General features: G+C 35.2%; 1 protein-coding gene across 1 annotated transcript in view; it reads left to right on the top strand.

Annotated features, from left to right (window-relative positions):
- The first annotated feature begins 10,525 nt into the window (after positions 1-10,525).
- The window catches only part of slco4a1 (solute carrier organic anion transporter family, member 4A1), a 34,526-nt gene continuing 32,802 nt past the window's right edge, over positions 10,526-12,249 (top strand). The window contains exon 1 of the mRNA XM_051096121.1: positions 10,526-10,700. The gene's annotated coding sequence lies outside the window, so the exon portion shown is untranslated. The remainder of the gene's footprint in view (positions 10,701-12,249) is intronic.

Raw genomic sequence — 12,249 nt, 5'->3', positions numbered from 1 at the left:
ATAAACAAAGGTAACACATGCTTCAAAGGGAAACAATCAAATTTATCCATGCAAAGACGCTGAGACACACATATCTACACTGGCCAACAAACACTTTCAGAGGCGAGGACATAAATTCTCTTGTAAAGGCAAACACAATTCTCTCAATCTGAATATGTGGTACTGAAGGCCTATCAGTTTAAAAGACTGCAGCAGAGCTCTGGATCAATGTCTGCCTTTAACAGCACACCGTCCGGCCTGAAAGAGGACAATGCTACTAGCACACTCTAAATGACAGAGTGACGGATACAAGCAAATACAACAGCCAAGTTGGAACAGGCAAAGCAATCTGAACACAAAACACACAATGATGTTCTCACCCAAATTATTATTAGCCCCTCACCAGGGGTGTCTCTAACCTTTCATCTGAACTGGGTGACAGGCACTCATCAAAATACGCTCTTTCAGTCTTATAAAGTATCCCATTACTATTTTGGTGTGAGAAATTATTGAAAAGGGCAAACAGAAATTATGAGGAGTGCATGTATGAACTGTCTGAAAAAATAAATAAAAAAATAAATAAACCTAAGAAAAAAAAAAAAAAAAAAACATTATGAGGAGTGCATGTATAAACTGTCTGGATAAATGAAAAATAAGTGAACAAACAAATAAATAAAACCAGAAATTATGAGTGCATGAATGAACTGTAAATAAATAAATAAATAAAACAGAAATTATGAGGAGCGCATGTAAGAACTGTCTGGATAGATAAATAAATACATTAAAAAAAAATTAAATTATGAGGAGTGCATGTATGAACTGTCTGGATAAACAAACAAACAAATAAATAAATAAATAAAAACAGAAATTATGAGGAGCACATGTATGGACAGATAAATCTGGATAGATAAATAAATAAATAAACCTAAAAAATAGAAATTATGAGTGCATGTATGAGCTCTCTGGAAAATAACAAATAAATAATAAACCTAAAAAAAAAAAAGAGGAGTACACATGAACTGTAAATAAAACAGGTAAATAAATAAACAGAAATGATGCGGAGTGCATGTATAAACTGTCTAGATAAATAAATAAATACTGAGGAGTGCGTATTCTGTTTTATTTATTTATTTATTTATCCATCCAACTGTCTGGATGGATAAATAAATAAATAAATAAATAAATAAATAAAACAGAAATTATGAAGAAAGCATGTATGGACTGTCTAAATAAATAAATAAATAAATAAATAATTATGAGGAGTGCATGTATGAACTGTCTGGGGGAGAACATCCATAATTAAAAAAAATTTAAGATGTACTAAAATTACTAAAACTGAAACTGGAAAAATCAAACTACTCTAAATGCAAATATTACACATAAACTGATAAAAGCACATAAAACTGTCAATACTAATACTAAACCACTAAATTAAAACTGAAATAATTAAAAACCCAATTAAAATTAATAAATACTGTAAAAGTACGCAAATGATACTTTATACGTTTATTGAAATGGCTGAATTTAATATAATAACAATTTTAATATGTTGTAGTGTTAATGAAATAAACAACTGTATAAAACATGTCAGGGGTATATCTATATATAAATATGAATATATACATACACATATACATAACAGAAGCAGAGCAAATTAGGTACAAGCGATTTAATTTCCCAAGACTGGTCTTGGCCACTTCACTCCCAAAAGTATTTCCATCTGTTCAGCCATACGAAAGGCCTTCTTTAGTTATATTTGAGCACTTCTGATTTTGACACTTAATTGTTCTTCTTTCCAAAGATAGCATTTATGCTGTTCAGAATGCCCTGACACTCTGTGCAACTGCAATTTGCATTTTGACATTCAGTTGGTGTGAAGCAGGAGTTTAACAGCATGACTGACAGAGTTTATTTCGGCCTCTAGTTAGTAATGCAGCCACATTACATGCACTTTAAAGATGGCTTTCTGACTCACAAGAGTGAACAGTTTTAATAGAGAATACACTTAAGTTATTAGCTTTCCCTGTGCGAAGCTTTCGCATCCAGTAGCGTAATAGGCCAATGGAGTGAGCCCTCTAGTGGTTACTACACAGAACAACACGACAGTCACAATGCAGATCTTGCGGTTACAAGTAGCGTGCGAACTACTACTGAAAAAAAGCTGTCATGAGCTGTCATTAACACAGAAAGAAAGAAAGAAAGAAAGAAAGAAAGAAAGAAAGAAAGAAAGAAAGAAAGAAAGGCCTTGTTAACATTCAATGTAGACCAGTTCATTCCTTGCTCCAACTCTTTTCACTACAGCCTACAGGCGTTTTAAGTATTTACACAAATAATCTTAATGCACATATTTCAGTACACAGGTTGTTTTGCATAAACAGCAAAAACTTAAGGTGTGCATATCAGCACTACTAAACCGATGATGCCTTGCTGATAACGCCCTCTAGTTGTGAAGAGTTGAAGCGCAATCTAATTCGACTGATCTCACTCCCCTAAAAAAACAGGTTTTACCACTTTACATTTACATACGTTTTACATTTTTACTTTGGTCATTAACTGACCTCGACCTTAATATGTGTCTGTTATTGTGTTGTTCAAACCTGCGCACTTCAAGCAACTTTAAGCAAATCGATGGGAAATTTCAACAAAATGACAATCAATGAAGTCTCATGAAGTAACAAAGCAGTCAATAAGTGGACGGTAGAGCATGTTCATCAGTAAAGTCTCTTTATGTGCAGTAAATTAGAAAGTGAACATGTTTTACAATTAAATCTTACCGTTTGTTGGCGTAGTTTTTGGCGAACCGTCCAAAAGTCTTAGGCCACTGGTCATCAGCTAAAGTCAGTCTTTTGCTGTAGTGTATCAGTAGGAAATATCAGTTTACATTTCTAAACATTAATTTTGCCATTAATTGTAATAAACAATGAGATTTTTGTGTGGAGCACAGGCTGTTGTCAGACTCCTTGTGCAAACAGAGATCTGATCTCTCCATCATTCAATCCAGTCTGTCTTAAGAAACAGAAAAAACAGAGACAGACTAAATCCAACATCTGGCAACATCTCCAAGATGCTTTAAGAGACCTGTACCTACAAAGCTACAGTACTGTTAACATTTTTAGGCAGTTAGGCACATAAATTGAGGATGCTGTCCAGGGCCGGTGTTTTAACAAATAATGCTACCTGTCAGATTGTGCTACCAGCACTGTGTTTTTCATACTGTAATGTTATGTTTAGGGTTGGGGTAGGTGTACACGTTAATAAAGCCTCACACAATATTAATATCATGCTGGAAGCAAAATCTGATAGGTAGCATTTTTCGCTGTCGAATTATGCTACCATCTGTTTTAATGGGAGGTAGCAAAATCTGACAGGGTAGCACAAATTGTCAGAACACCGGTTCTAGACAGGCACATATGGGGGGGCAGTCAGAAATGTGAAGGGGGCATCATGTGTACACATCATGTTCGAGCACTGTTTTTTTCCCCTGTGCTTATAGTAACAGTATTTTCCTTGCTGAATTGTGTTGTTAGCTGTGTCCAAAGCCTGGAGAAGTGGATTGCACTTTGTCAGGCCTCTACCTTCAGACCTGTCCAATTTGGGTGTCCCACTTGAAGACTAAGCTCCTGCTGGTATAGCTTTTAAGGTCACTGAGGCACGCAAACCCCCTGACCACAATAAGGTGGCAATCCCTCAGGGGGGAAACTGAAAAATAAAAATTAAATAAATAAAGCAAAATAAAATAAAATATCCTTAATCCAGATTTTATCAATCAACAACATAACATTTATTTTAGCTGGGTGGTCTAATTCTCAAAAACGTTTAACCTAAAGTAAGACTTAACACTATTACTAGAATATTTACAAAACTGAAAGGCTGTCTTATGAATAATAAAAAAAAAAAAAAATATATATATATATATATATATATATTTTTTTTTTTTTTTTTTTTATAAAAAAAACGCTGCAGCTTCTTCAAAGTCTTTCCACTCCGTGACCGCGCTGAAATCCGACACAACACTACGTTAGCCTGCTTCTTGACTCATTTGCATACGGACGGTGATTGGATGTTTACCGAGGGCTAAGGGGAGGGCTTTTTCCGCTACCGCAGATCATTTTGTCAACTTGTAATATATTCATTTTGTGAGTATATTAACGTGCTTTCTCAAGTTTTCAAAATTTTGATTTGAGGGGGCAAGACATTTATTTGAGGGGGCACTGCCCCCTCTTGCCCCTGCGTAGAACCGGCCTTGATGCTGTCACAATGTCATAAATAGATTTTCTTTATCAATGAACTTATATTAACTAAAATAAATCAGTATTTAATGTGACCATCCTTTGCGTTTAAAGCAGCTTTTGCCCTATGTGCACTTGTGCATAGTTTTTCAGGTAGCTTTGCAGGTAGGTTACTTTTAACATCTTGGAGATGTTGCCACAGTTCTTCTGGATTTAGTCTGTCTCAGTTTTTCTGTTTCTTCATGTTATTCCAGAGACAGACTGGATGATGGTGAGATCAGATCTCAGTGTGGAGCACTGGCTGTTGTCAGACTTCTTGTGCAAACAAAAATCTCACTAGATTATTACAATTAATGGCAAACAGAATGTTTGGAAATGTAAACCGATATTTTTTACTGACACACTACAGCAAAAGATAGAAATAGCTTACTTTAAACCATTTTTTAGCTGGTGAAAATACTAGTGGCCTAAAACTTTTGCACAGTACTGTATATAGTCCATATTTTGGGCACCATTATGCCGTGAAATGGTTGCAACACAATTTAGAATACACAACTAAAATGAAATACTAATAGAAAGACCACAGCTACTGAAAGAGCTTACAGGTGGAAAAGGATGTAAGTGTAAGCTTAAACAAAATGTCATACCATCAATTTTCCCCACAAGGAGTCTAAATGCCCCAGATATGGAGTGAAATCCGCACTGAGAAACTCCTTCAGTGGCTGCGGCGTCATGACAAGCATCGGCATGTTTACATCCTGCCAGGATGGCATAGCATTTTTTGTCTCTGCCGTTCATAAGCTTATTCAGTAGCTGTGCTTATAGCCTCAAATATAGCATCAGGTCTAAAGTGGAGAGAACAAAGATGCGGATCTTTAGTAAGTTTTATTCGTCCAAAGGCATCTTATTGTCTTTTCTCCATTTCTTATCACTAGGAAAAGCACTGAAGACTTACATCACTCTTGTTGCCCTTCAACTAAAAGCCACACAATGTGGCATTGTGTCAGTGTTTTATTTCCTAAGTTGTGTTACGGTTAAAATATCAACAGGTGCAGCCATTTCACATCATTGAAATAATGGGGGCCCCCATAGTCCAAAATATGTATGAAACGATGTGGATTTTTAACTAGGTTTTTCGTGGGTTTTCTGCTACATATTTCATTAAGAAACATAATTTATATTATATTAAGCCATACAAGGCCTAACACCCGGGGTTCCATTTTTATTAAATTTTATTACTGACTAGTTCATTCTATTGTAGTTGTGAACCTGTTGCATGGGTTTTAGTCTTACTTTGTATAAATAGATTGTCTTTGTTTAGAGCTGTCTGTCACTTGAGGTACAAAGCTGCTATAAAACTAACAAACACGACAAACCACACGTTTTCCCCTCTGTGCGCTGCAAACAACATAGGCTATAGACTGTAGGAAACAGACAACGTTTTCTCACCAGTCATCTGCTCGCATCAAGTCAGTAATAAGCACTGAGAATAGCTCACTTCCTGAGAAAAAAACCTAGTGAAATGTATAGTGAAACCACGGAATCTCTGATAGACCACAGAAGCAGGTCACGAACCTCCAGAAAATAAGCATCAACTTTTTGAGTTACAACTTACAATAGCCAGCCTTCAAACATTATTCATTACAAAGTGAACAATATATTAAAAGTGAATAATAATTTTAGTATGAATGCTCATGTTTCACCTTAATTATTAAATATATAAAATATAATTATATAAAAATATCAGATATAAAATAATAAAAGAAGCATTGTTAAAGCATCCTTTTTGCATCTATGTAAATGTAACGTGTCCTATGCTAATTTCTTTGTAGCTGTACAGTTGATCAAGTAGTTCATTGTTTTTCAGATAGCTTGCTGTAATGCCCTTTTAGCCAGAGTTTATAAATCCACAACAAGCTGCAATATGTACAAAACTTGCCACTAGGATCCTGACTGGGACAAGGATATGCAATCATATTATTCTATTTTTCATTATGTATCTGTATTATTAATTCCTTATACCCCCAATCACAGATTGTGCAATCTAATTTGCTGGGTGTATCTCAAAACCTTCTAAAATCTATGGGTGACAGGGCTTTTTCTTCTGCTCTTTCAAACTCTTTTGACCTATGACATTTTTAAAGCTAAACTCTGATATATTTATAGATGTATCAGGTGTGGTGTGGTGGTGTTTTGAAATGAGGAGGTCCTTAACTATATTTAAATTTTTTGAATGATCAGTCATCAAAGCTTGGTAAATATTGGGTCACAGAGATTTCCTTTAAATTTCACCAAGCTGATTACGCAATAAAAATTCACACAGATCAAGTTTTCATGCCATTTTAAATCTTACTTTGATGTAACAAAGTGATTATATCTAAGTGTGCGAGTTTTTTTACTTTTTTAAATGAGTCTTCCCATTAACGCCATTATATTGTTTATTCAGACTGATTCTGAATGACACAAGAAGGGGGATTTATTGCATGAACCTATCACAGCCGAACATATCCAGTCATATTCAATCATATCACGATGGAGGCATTTCTTCCTCTCACGTGACTTTCCCTTATTCATTTTTAATAACCTGCCACCAAACTCACCACACACTTTATGGGGTGTCTGTTAAAACACTGGTGGGCATTGGTAGCAAGCTACCATTGAAACAATGTTAAGTCAGTGTTGATGTGTCAACGCTAACTGCATTGAATTAATGTTGCAAAGTGATGTTGGTTCAATATCACTATTGCACCCACAATTAAGGTTGAAAAAGTTGAGATTTCAATAAAGAAAATCAATGAAAATGTCATTGAATCAACGTTATGAAACCCGCAATTAATATTAAAACAAAGCTGAGATTTCAACTGAGTGTGTTTTCTGTGTTGCGTCTTGTTGTTTTATGTGAAATGCTTGTCTGCTGCAAACAAATTACCTTCGGAAAATAAATAAAGATGAACTGAACTGAACTAACAACATCTTTGTTAATTCAAATAAATACAAACTTGCTGCTATTGGAGCGACTCTTCCTTCCCTGTATTGCTATAACAGATGTTTTATGAACTGAATTACTGAAACATACATTTAAAATCTAAAGGAAGCTGATTTACTTGTTTTCATTATAGTTGTTAGTTTTTTAAACAGGTTATGTGGATGTAATCTTACTGCTCAGTCTTGTGGGAGTTTATCATCAGTTTTACAATCCTCAAACTCTGTCCTGAGAGACCTTGATGTGAGTAACAATGACCTGAGACATTCTGGAGTGAAGCTTCTTTCTGATGGACTGAAGAGTCCAAGCCGTCAGCTGGAGATTCTCAGTTTTCAATCAAATAAATGAACAAAATATGTAGTGTTTAAACTGTAAAGCCTATGTTGATTTACATGCAAGCAGCTCATGATCCAGTGTTTTTATTGTCTCTCTGGATCTGAAAAAGGAAACATGCATCAAACATCTGTTTTATTTAAATCAAATATTATTTTATTTGATTGGCCATCCTAATCACTTAATCACTAGATGATGATGATGATGATGAAAATGATTATAACTATTATCATCATCATCATCTTATCACTGTAGAGAGAACAAAGCAAGAAAAGAAATTACCATGAGCACATTTAGGGTTTATGTTACATGTGTACAAACAATCAATCAAAAAAAAAAAAAAAAAATTAAAAAACTGTTGACGACTTTGCAGATGCACACTTATGCTCATGGTGCTCTGGTAATGGTGTCACAGGCTGTCTTCACCCAATAGACATGTTGTGTTTAGGCACATGCTTCAGAAACCAGTAGCGCTAATGATGTTCCTCATAGTGTCAATCCCAGATGTATTGTCTCATTTCACTCCACAGGGAATCATGATTACAGATGAAACCTTCCTTTAATAACTTCAAATTAAACACTTAAATCATGGGGAAACACCCCAGTATGATTGTTTTAGTGTTTGTTCTTTATGTATATGTAGCCTACTTAGCGATATGTGGTTTCTTTCAGAGTATTGGTAATGGATTTGGTAATGTAAATCTTTGATTGAATCTGAATTATGAATCACTGTGAATCAATGAATGATTCTGATCCACATTAAAACTCTGAATATGGCAGAGCTAGGCAAGACAAGCATTTAAAGTTAAAAAGTGTATTATTTTTATTTAATATTTTTTAAAAATGACCAATCGTTTTACTAGATAAGACCCTTATTCCTTGGCTGGGATCGTTTAGAGCCCTTTGAAACTGCATTTAAACTGCATTTTGGAAGTCCAAACTTGCGGGCACCAGTCCACTATATGGAGAACATTACTGAAATGATTCCTCAAAAAACATAATTTCTTTACAGCTGAAGAAAGAAAGACGTGAACTAATATGAATAGTAATAATATTATGATATAAATATACTAATATACCAATATTAATGAACATAAACCATCATTAAATGATTATTTATAACACCATTAAGGTCCTATATCGCATTTTTAAAGCATGGTTCTTCATGGAAACCTATAAAAAAAGGTTCTATTTAACACCAAAAAGGGTTCTGCTATTGATACAAGCTTTTTAATAAGAGTGTAAAAAGAGCCTGTTAAGTCCAGTATGGTTTTTCAGTGGTTCTTTGGAGTGGTTGAGGTGTTATATAGCACCGCTACTATATAAAGAACCTGTTAAGCCCAGTGTGGTTTTTCAGCAGTTCTATGGAGTGGTTAAGGTGCCATATAGCACCACTGCCATACAAAGAACCCGTTAAGCCCCTGTATAATTCTTTAAAGTTTCTCTAACCCCCTCTTAGTTCCTTAGTTTAGTTGGGGAAAGAATTCAAACAAACAACATTAAAATACAGTGTATTTCTTGACGATAATGTGGTTCTCAACCTTTTTGCCACCAAGTCCCCCCATAAGGAAATATTCCAGGGCCTCCACACAAGACTTTTTGACCTCAGAAAAGTATAAAAGTGATTAAAACTGCTTTTGCCATTGTAGTAAATTCCCCTTCATAGCTAACATACTGTATGAGAGTGGAGAAACATATCTAAAGTCTAAGGAGGAGAATGGGGTTCCTCTTATGGTTCTACATAGCACCATTTGACAAATGAAAAGGACATGTCCCACACTTGGAATTTCACTTATCCAAATGCACACACACAGCAGTGAGTAGTGAACAAACACACACACATGTTTGTTTTTGTGAATTGTGGGGACTTTCCATAGACTTCTATAGTTTTTCTATAGTTTTTAGTCTTCTAGTATAGTTTTTATACTGACCAAACGATATTGTCTATCCCCTAACCCAACCCAACCCTAACCCTACCCCTTACAGAAAATATGTTTGCATTGTTACATTTTCAGATAAACATTATTTACTATTTTTAATCATTGTGGGGACCGCAGGACATTTGGTCCCCACAATGTAGCAAAAACAAGTACAAACACACACATGTTTGTTTTTGAGAACTGTGGGGATTTTCCATAGACTTCTATAGTTTTTATACTGACCAAACGATATTGTCTATCCCCTAACCCAACCCTAACCCTAACCCTACCCCTTACAGAAAACATGTTTGCATTGTTACATTTTCAGATAAACATTATTTACTATTTTTAATCATTTTTTTTACATTGTGGGGACCGCAGGACATTTGGTCCCCACAATGTAGCAAGAACAAGTACACACACACACACACATATTGAGAGTGGAAGATAGCGCTGGTCATTCACTCCCCACACCTACCATCCCTGCCGGTACCGAGACTCAAACCCGCATCATTTGGGTTACAAGCCTGACTCTCTAACCATTAAGGCCATGACCCCAAGGTTTAAAGACGCTATATAGCACTTAAAGTGGTTCCCCTATGATTACGAGCCAATGAACCACTTTTAGTGCTATTTAGCACCAATTTTTAAGTGTATTTACTTTTAATAAATGCATTAATAGAACTAGCATTAACTAGTATTTTCTTGTTATCTTATTTACAGCGCTTATGCTATTTTGTGCCTACAGAAGCCGTTTCAAAGGCGTTTTACAAAAAAGTTCTAATTGTTGTTAATGTAATTATTATTATTATTATACACTAAATAGTAAAATGAACATAATAACTTATAATACATATTATTACCATAGCCTACGCTACAAAGGAATTCATATTTCTTCTAAAATACTTTATTTTTCAGTGTTTAAACTTGATTAATTTTACATGGAAACTAAAGTAGCCTAAACCTTCTGATTTACTGAGGATGCTGCTTATCAGCGCGGTGAAGACGGTTGTCACATACGTACGCACCGCCGTTAGTACGGATGACACTATTGGTCCAGCAGCATAACGCCATGGGGGGCGGATTCTCATTGGGTGACAGCTGCTTAATCCGAGAGCTCAACATTTTATAACATCTACAGCTTAAGCGTTTATTCATGGATTTACGCTGGGAGAGACAATAAACGCGAACGTGAAACGAAATGACAAAATCTGTGGGGAATGGAGGAGTCGTCTGAATCCTCAGTAGCGTGAGAACGTGAGTAGCTTTCATGACATTTCCATGTTGAGACAGTGATGAATGAACAAGACCATGTGAGAGTATGATAACTAGGTATGAAAGGATACAGTAAGGCAGTAAGGTGACAGTAAGGCGAGACATATGGCTGATGAGACGCACACTGATGTCTGTCTCTGTAGGTCTGGTTATTGTACTGTAAATGCTCAGACATGAAGTGCAGTGCAGACGACAAAGACTCATAAATGAGTCTGGACTGCGTATTTCCTCCACCTGTTTCTAGGATGCCTATAGAGACACATGCTTATAGAAACACAAACCACAGATCACATAATGACACACATCCTAGAATATAGCTGTTATTATTATAGCTCTTTACAGTATATTGTTGATAAATGGACTGGCGGTTACTTTAATGTGTTATTATGTCACGAACACAGCAACACTACAGCAAATTGTCCAATCAAGATGCTTCAGTAAGGGCCGTGATAAATGGCAGAGAACAGTACATTTTAACCGTTTGTTTAACAGCGTCAGTGCAGTTAACATGCTTAAACATTTAAGAACAACATTTTGCGAATCTTAAATGAAACGTTCTGAGCCGAATCTTCTCTCATTTGAACAGGATCGCCCAAACGGTCTTATTCACCTGGTGACGTATAGAACCGCCGAATCGTTTTTTGAAATGAACTGTTCGAAAGAATCGATTCGGTCGGCGGAATTCCAGTCACTAATATAATCCTGTATTCCAATTATAGAATATAGTTTTGTATTCACGATGTAACGTACAAAGCTCCATGTTATGAGGTATATTTTTACATTATATTATATTTGTTATATTACAGTTACATAATACACACTTAGGCGTCGTGTAACATTAGGATTATAGTAAGTAACCTCAAATCCACGGGTAAATTACGCATCAATGAAGGTGCTGAAGAAGCAGTTCCATTTTTATCTTTAAAACAAACACAGATCGTTCACGTAATCTTTAGGATATGGTTCCCCTTTAGGGAAGCAAATAATAATTTTCTAAGAACGTTTTCTGTAAACAGAAGTAACCAAAACCTAAAAATTATCTAATAAATTAGCATTAACACAACTGAAAATAATAATGTTTATGGCCTTTTTTGTAAACAAAGTTACTTAAAACAATTTGAGAGGCTGTTTAATTTTTTTGACAGGTGTATACATTGTTTCATTCAGTTTGTATATTTTAATTTATTTTATATGTAGCCAAAACAAATTTAATATTAGACTTACAGGACTATAATTATGAAACACAAGGGTTAAAATGAATTAATGAATGCTAAAAGTCAACTAAAATGTTACATTACTACCCTTTCTACATTCAGAATCTTGATAAAAATAGAAAAAAGAATGACTCTTTATCACAGTCATTCTTCACTTCCTGTGACTAAGCCTTGAATGCATTCTTCTCCTCCAGAAACCATTCAACAGTAATGATTAAGTGAAAAATGAAATATGAATCGCCTGACATATTGCAAATATGATGGATGAGATTACATTCATTAGAAATCCCTTATGACTCTTTCTGCTCTAGCTCCTC

The sequence above is a fragment of the Labeo rohita genome, chromosome 23, assembly GCF_022985175.1.
Source record: "Labeo rohita strain BAU-BD-2019 chromosome 23, IGBB_LRoh.1.0, whole genome shotgun sequence".
Lineage (NCBI taxonomy): Eukaryota > Metazoa > Chordata > Actinopteri > Cypriniformes > Cyprinidae > Labeo > Labeo rohita.
This window is presented reverse-complemented; position numbering and strand designations above follow the sequence as displayed.